Consider the following 7,357-nt stretch of genomic DNA (forward strand, 5'->3'; position numbering starts at 1 on the left):
GGGGTGCCATCCTTTCTTCACAGCCTTCAAGCTAATTAGGAGTGGATGGGGCCCTCCATCCGATTTTAGTGTTTTCCTGATGAGTAAACAGAAACTCAGTGAGATAAAATGACTTGCCCAACAACACACAGCTAGTTCACAGCCGATCTGAGGCCCGCACCCAGGTCTCTTGACTCTGGCACCTGTCCCTGGCATTGCCCTACCTTCTCCGGTCTCTCTCTCTGGAATGTCCTGAGTTGTGCACGTTTTCACTCAAAGAAGAAAAAACCGACACACACCCGCAGGAAATCTCTTATCACACAGCTTACTGTGGTTCCAACTTCTGTCTGCTGTTCACGCTAACCCACCGCCTTCCCCGCCAGAAATCACCTTGGCTCAGCTTCCGGCAGCAGGTGAAGCCTCCTCGGCAGGTAGCGGAGCTTCTAGAAGGAGAGTTCATTAGGAAAAGTAATTATTCACACGCCTCAGGCATAGCAGATTCCACCTTTCCCTCCCTCCTCAGCCCCTGCGAGTCCTTAGGACGCAGCCTCATCACCTGTACTCTTTCCATCAAATATGTGCTCCCGTGGCGTGAGGGGATGGCGAGGCTTCCTTTATTTTTTCAGAAAGGCAAACACAAAATGAAAACAAAGGCGCGGAGATCTAATTAAGACTCCATGAAGCAGGGGCTGGTATCTCTGTGATCTGGCTGGAGAGATTGCTGTTTTCTTTCTCCCCGTCACTGATACAAATGAGTTCCTAATTCCTTCTTTTGTGAAGAACAGGTTATCGCCGTCCTATTCATTAAGTTACTTCAGGGCCCCGCAGCAGAGCTCAATGGCAGTTTAAATTAGCAGCCTCTGCCTTTGGCACCATCCCTGGGAAGGAGAATAAATTCCCCTGGCTTTGGAGGCTGAGGGACACAGAGGCAGACGAGTGACCTTGAAGGTATTTGAAGGGCAGTCCCATCCATCCCTGCTCACGGCCTGCAGGATAAAGCTCAACCCCCTTGCTGGGAACTGAAGGCCCTCCATGCTGATGCCTCTGCAGCTCTCCTCTCCGGATCCCTCCCTCTCCCTGGTCTCCCCCACCCATGCACACTGGCTGTAGGGCATTCCTCTCTGGGCAGCCCTGCTGTTTCCTGTTTCTAGAAGGCCCCTCTCTCTCCTCCTGTTGCTGTCTTGAGGTACATTTTCCAAGATGTACCTCAAGATGCTTCTCTTGGAGGACGTTTCTGACTCCCCAGATATAATCATGAGACTCCTCCCTTGTAACTGAGAGATGTGCACCACCCACAATACACCAGTGCACATCCTCCTAGTCCTGCCTGGACCACAAACCTGTGGGCGGGTTGTTCTTCTCCACATTTACAGGGCTTGACCGGCTATTCGACATGTAATGGTTTATACTTGTCTAGGAGGAAAGGAAGGATATAGGAAGAGGGGAAGAAGGAGGAATGAGAAGGCAGGCCACAAAGGGGGGTAGCTCATTTGATATTCAATACCCTCTGGACCTGGGCATTTGGTGAAGAAATGAGATAATACTCTGCTTCCTGGCTACATCCTCTCCTTCACTCAGCCAACATTGAACACTGGCTTTGAGCACCTTTTTTCCTCTGTGGTTTCTGTCCACCATCAGCCTTTAGATTTGCTCTCCAATGCACTATTTCTTACCCTGCCCTCTCAACTTGTTGGCTTATGGAACCCAGGACATACAGATGCTTCTTCAGGACCACTTGGAAGGCGAGAGAGTTTAAAACTGAATGAGCGCCCCCTAAGAACATCCCCTCATCCTCCCACCTGGAGATTCAGGGACCCTGCCGTGCCGCGATTCTGTGTGTCTATTTATTTTAGGTGCTCACCTCTGCTTTCCAGTAATGGAGCACCTCAGATGCAGTGAGCTTTTTACTACTACTACTACTACTACTACTACTACTACTACTATTATGATTAATTTTGCTATCCTATTAGATGTGCATTTTAAGTCAGGTTCCACAGAAACGGATAAAGGAAATGCTCCCAGGAGAAACTGGAAAGAGAGTGGGGGGTCGGGGAGGGAGGGGGAAGAGAAGTCATGTGAGGGGCCAACCTCAGCCACCCTACAGTGGAGCTCTGGAGTAGGAATTACTCCTCAGAGTTCGTCCTGACTCAGGCAAGGTCGCTGGGCTCTCACTCCCAAGTCAGCTATTGGCTAAGCGGGAGGAGGTGTAAATTCCCCGACACTACACATGGCCCACCAATGCAGGGAGGGGGAGGCACAGAGGAGGTGCAGGGTTCCAACGGGATTGGGTGGACCCCAACAGTGTCCACTACCGTGTTACCCCCAAGTCTAACATCACTAACAACCACAGACCTTATAAACCATAGGTAGCCTAGCTTTACTATCTCATACAAGAAAAATGAGGTCAAGAGAAGGGAAGACATTCCTTCAAGGATGCACAGATTGTGAGTGGGAGAGCTGAGACGGGAATGCAGGCCTTGGATCGGAGTCCTGGCCTCTTGCCTGACATCTGGCCTTGTTATCAATATGGTGTAAGCAAAAGGTGTCCACTGGTAACCCACTTGGCTAAAACTCAGTATATTGGTTCTCAATGAATCAACTGTTGTTTGCAAAGTAATTAATAATGGTGCAAAATATATCTTTAAAACAGCATTTAGGATTTCCACTAAGTTGCAAGGTGTCCTAGTATCTGTAAAGTCAGATATTTTACAAGAAACTGCACACATGTTGAAATTTAGGTTTCTTGCCTCTCTGCCCTGCCACCCCTCTTGGTTCTGCCCCAGCCTTTTGGGTCACTGAAATGAGGTCAAGTGTCTCCCCCACTTTCCCATAGGTGATCGGGGGATGAAATGGGAAGGAAAGCCAGACCCTATATTAAACCAAATTGAAGTCCCTAAGACGAAATATTTTATTTTTCAATTGCAGGTTTTAAGGCAAAACTTAATGGTAGTGCTATATAGGGCTTGTGTGTTTGGCATCATCAGAATGGATCGTTCAGCTAATTGTTAAGAAATGCTTATTGTCTTTGCAAATTTATCTTACCTGACATCTGCATACACTTTAAGCTTCAGCCCGTAAATCCTGCCAAATTTCGAACTCTAGCAAAATCCGAACATTCCTTCTCCTGCATTACAATTCTCAGCGAAGTTTCTCATTCACATCACCCTGCGGCTGCAATCTTCTCCCCGCGGCACGGTTACCGTCCTCCCCGTGGGCCTTTCAGCGCACAGAGAATGAGCTCGGCGCAAGGACTTGTCCTGGACTCCCCACCGAAGCCGCATCTTTTCTGAGCCAGTGAGAAAAATTCAAAATGCGACAGGCAGATGGAGTGGCATTCCCAGCAAGCGTGGACGGCGTTACATCCCTGATAACAGCATTTAAAAAATTAGGGTACTTGCCACTGAAAATCTTCTGAGCACTACTGAAAAATGGAAAAGCAGTACAGACATTGGACAAAGAGCAATTAGGTTTTGCCGCTTGTGTGAGGGAGGAGGGTCCCAGCAAGCAGGCCGAAGGCAGGGTCGGAGGCAGGCAGGGTGAGAGAGCCCAGAGATCAATCCCTGATCCTAGCCGTCAGTGTCAAACAAGCCCTGTTGTGCGGGGAGGGGCAGAGTGTGTGTGACAGAGTCTAATTGAAAACTGACAAATGAAACGAGCGGCTGTCGGGACCAAGTAAACACACAGCTTCTTAGGCAAACATTATCTTTGGGAGCTGTCTCACTCCCTGTCTAAGACGAAGAGTTATTTTCTGGTTTGGGTGCTTGACAATGGTTGAACTTGGGCCATCCATTCGGACTGGGGATCTATTTTAAAGAGGTGCTTCTGAGGGATTGTCTGCTTTTGAGACCTGGGTTTCTTTTAAGTGAAATTGATTGTGTTACACTGACGTTTCCTCTTAATCCACTCACCGCTTTGAGAATCCTTGGCCATGTGGCCAGACACCCAGGACACGCACCTGCCATTTGGCAATCCTGTCATCGAGGAAGCACAGGCAGGGCCGGGGAGTGAGATCGCGTGCAGCCAGAAGAGCTCCCCAGGAGGCGAGCTACTAATCCATGCTTCGCCTGACTTTATTTTAAATTAATTTAGGGTTGCAGCATTCTTACTAATGCAAAGTGTGCACAGGGTCCCTACGTGCTGCGTATAACTGGGAGGATGAGGTTCAGGCCTATTCGGAGGCTCTTGTTACAGATGAATCTGCGGGGATTTTCCACGCTTGCATAGTTCCCGCGATTACGATTTAGAATCTACAGGGCCCTGGAGAGCAGCCGTGAGAGGGAGGTGGTGAATTTGTCTCCTTGAATCCCTGCAACTGCTCTCTGGCTCGAGGCAGGTGGAAGAATTCGGTTTTGCCAGCCGTGAGATATTGTGATGCTGTGAAGTTCAGATTTTACATCGCAAGGTCTGGATAACCTTCCTCCCAGTGGTTCTGAGCCTGTTTTCTTGTCTGTCAAATGGCAATACCACTTAGTGCCTCTCTCATCGGGTGGTTTAAATGCTGGTGAAGGCAGAATGCCTGGCCTCTTACATGTGCCCACGATGTTGACTATTGCTGCTCTTATGTCTAAAGGTAAGGTCCTCAGAACTAAAACCAGCATTAAGAAATACAGGAAAATAATATTATGTATTAGAAGAATCCCTCAGTTTTCTTATTCAGACAATGGAATAAAACCACCTGTCTGGCTTAACTCACAGGGTTGCTCTGAGAATCAAATGAGATAATGTATGTGCAAGCACAGATAAAGGATTATGTGTAATGCACACCTGTAAGATTAGCGTGAAACCTCTTTCAATGTCTTCTCACCGACATATGGGATCACTGTCCTTTAGCCATGTGGATCTTTTCCTTCTCATTTTCTTGTATGTGACTTAAAATTTCCCTGCTCATCCCATGTGACCTATGAATACCCCCTTTTGTCCAGAGTGGAGCCAACGGGAGCAGGTGAGGGGCAGAAGGAGGTGGCATTCCTCAGAGAGGCAGGCGAGGGGCAGGGGGAGGTGGCATTCCTCAGTGAGGCAGGTGGCTGGCAGCCCCCTGGGTGTGTGCATTTGTCCCAAACACTCAGCCTGGGTGTGTTCTGGATCCCTCCAGCCTGGGAGAGCTCAGTCTTCTTTCAGAAACGGAGGCAATAGTTGCTTATAAAGTAATTGTGAAAGCATTTGGGGAGGTCTCTGTTTCTGCAGGACTTTGGGCCAGCCTCGGGAAGGGTCATATTCATGGGTGCTTAGGGCAGGTACCACCTTTTTCTACCCGTTTGGATTCTTTTCTTAGGAGATGGCCTCTAAACCAGTGGTCGGCAAACTCATTAGTCAACAGAGCCAAATATCAACAGTACAACGATAGAAATTTCTTTTGAGAGCCAAAAACCGACTTCTGCGCATGGGCCACGAAGTTTCAATCGCACTGTACGTGCGCGCCCGCACGTGGCATTTTGTGGAAGAGCCACACTCAAGGGGCCAAAGAGCCGCATGTGGCTCGCGAGCTGCAGTTTGCCGACCACTGCCCTAAACCAAGACCTTAGGTGCACCTGGTCACTTCTGTGAGGTCTGCGTGTAAGCAGTGGAACCCCCAAATGTGCCCGGGTTCCTCACGTTGCCTGCTTTATACACAGCACTGGGCCAGTTTGATAAGGCTTTGGCACTGGGGCCCCTTCTGTCTGGCAGGCATCTGCCTTTCTGTCTGGGTCTAGGTCCCTGTGTAGGTCAGACTCTCTCCAACCCTTGAGCACCAGGCCTAGATTGGATGAAACTTAGAGATCTGGCCTTTTCTGACCCTCAGTGGATCAGAATTAGTCTATGTTACTCTCCCATAGCCCCCAGGTGTACATTCTAAAGAGTCAACCAATGGACCATTCACTCACCAGAGATATAGGGCACCTATTAAGTCGAGGAAATTTTTTTTGACTGTAAGCAATGGGAACATTCTGACTAGTTTGGGGTCAGGGAGGTGAGAGTTATTGGAAACTTGTAATAGTTGGAGACTGCTAGTGTCCACCAAAGCTATTCTTGCCTTCTTCCATAGAAGTGGAGTTGAAGCAGGAGGTGGCTGCTCAGACAACATTTCCCAGCCCCACCCTCACAGCCAGGTGTCACCGTGTGTCCAAGTTCTTGCCAATGAGCATGAGCAGGAGTTTCACATGCCTCGCCTAGGCCCAGCAGCTAAGGGCATGAAGGTTCACTCTGGCACATCTTCCCCTCTTCCCTCTGGCTGGCATAGCTTCACTGGGGTGACTGGAAGGCACATGGTGCTGAAGATGACAGAGTCGCTGGCAGTCAGGGACAACAAATGACTGTGTGGAACCGTGCTGTCCCAGTGGACTGTTACTTTGCAAGGAATAAACGTCTACTTTGTTTGAGCTATTGCATCTTGGAGCGCTGCGCTTTAACAATTTAACCTTCACCTTATGAATTCAGGGTAGGGAATTGAGAGGATTGCTTACAACTCAGCCTTGGGAAGGCAGGGAGGGGCAGCTTTGGACACCTCGAGCAGCAGGGTTAGTATATCTGCTCTTTGAGCACTTCCACGAAGCAGGCCCCTGGTCACTGTTACTGCTGGGACCCTCTATTCATTCAGGTTCAAATTTCCATGAGATGATCCAACAGGGTAAGGGTTCCACCCTGAGCTGTGTCCAGAGAAGTAGGGTCGACATAGAAACAGGAACACTGAGCTCCCTCATCAGTCTGGATTTGGGTGGGGAAGACAGGTAACTGAGTAACACAGTTTGGAAAGGTCAGAGCTATGGCTGTTACCATGAAAGCTCAGGGAGAAGCAGTTGACATGATTAGGAATGAGGAGGGGAGATGACAGAAAAAAAGATAGAGGAGGTGATATCATTCTTTTCCCTGGATGGTATTTATGTGTAGATATTCCTAAGTGCCCAATTGTCCATCATGAATCTATTGCCCAAGACTACTCCCCTGTGATCTGGATACCATCTGTGGTAGGTAGATTGGCTAGTCTGTAGCACCTGGTTATTCAATCAAACATGTACCTAGGTGTTGTTGTGAAGGGATTTTTGTGGGATTTTTAAAGTCAACTGATCTGCAATCAGATCAGTTGACTTTAAAAATTCTTGGAATTTTTAAAGGAGATTATTCTTGATAATGTAGGTGGCCTCATGCAATTAGTTGGAAGGCCTTAAAAGCAAAACAGGTTTCCCAGAGAAAGAAGAAATTCTGCCTCATGACTGCAGCATCAACTCCTGTCTGAGATTTGCAGCCTGCTGGCCTGCCCTATGGGTTTCAAACTTGCCAGCCCTACCAATAATCTGAGCCAATTCCTTGAATGCATCCCTTTCTCTCCATGTATATAGATGAAATACATTCATCTATCTATCTATCTATCTATCTATCTATCTATCCATCTATCATCTATCTA

Source organism: Eptesicus fuscus, chromosome 8 (assembly GCF_027574615.1).
Source record: "Eptesicus fuscus isolate TK198812 chromosome 8, DD_ASM_mEF_20220401, whole genome shotgun sequence".
Classification (NCBI taxonomy): Eukaryota; Metazoa; Chordata; class Mammalia; order Chiroptera; family Vespertilionidae; genus Eptesicus; species Eptesicus fuscus.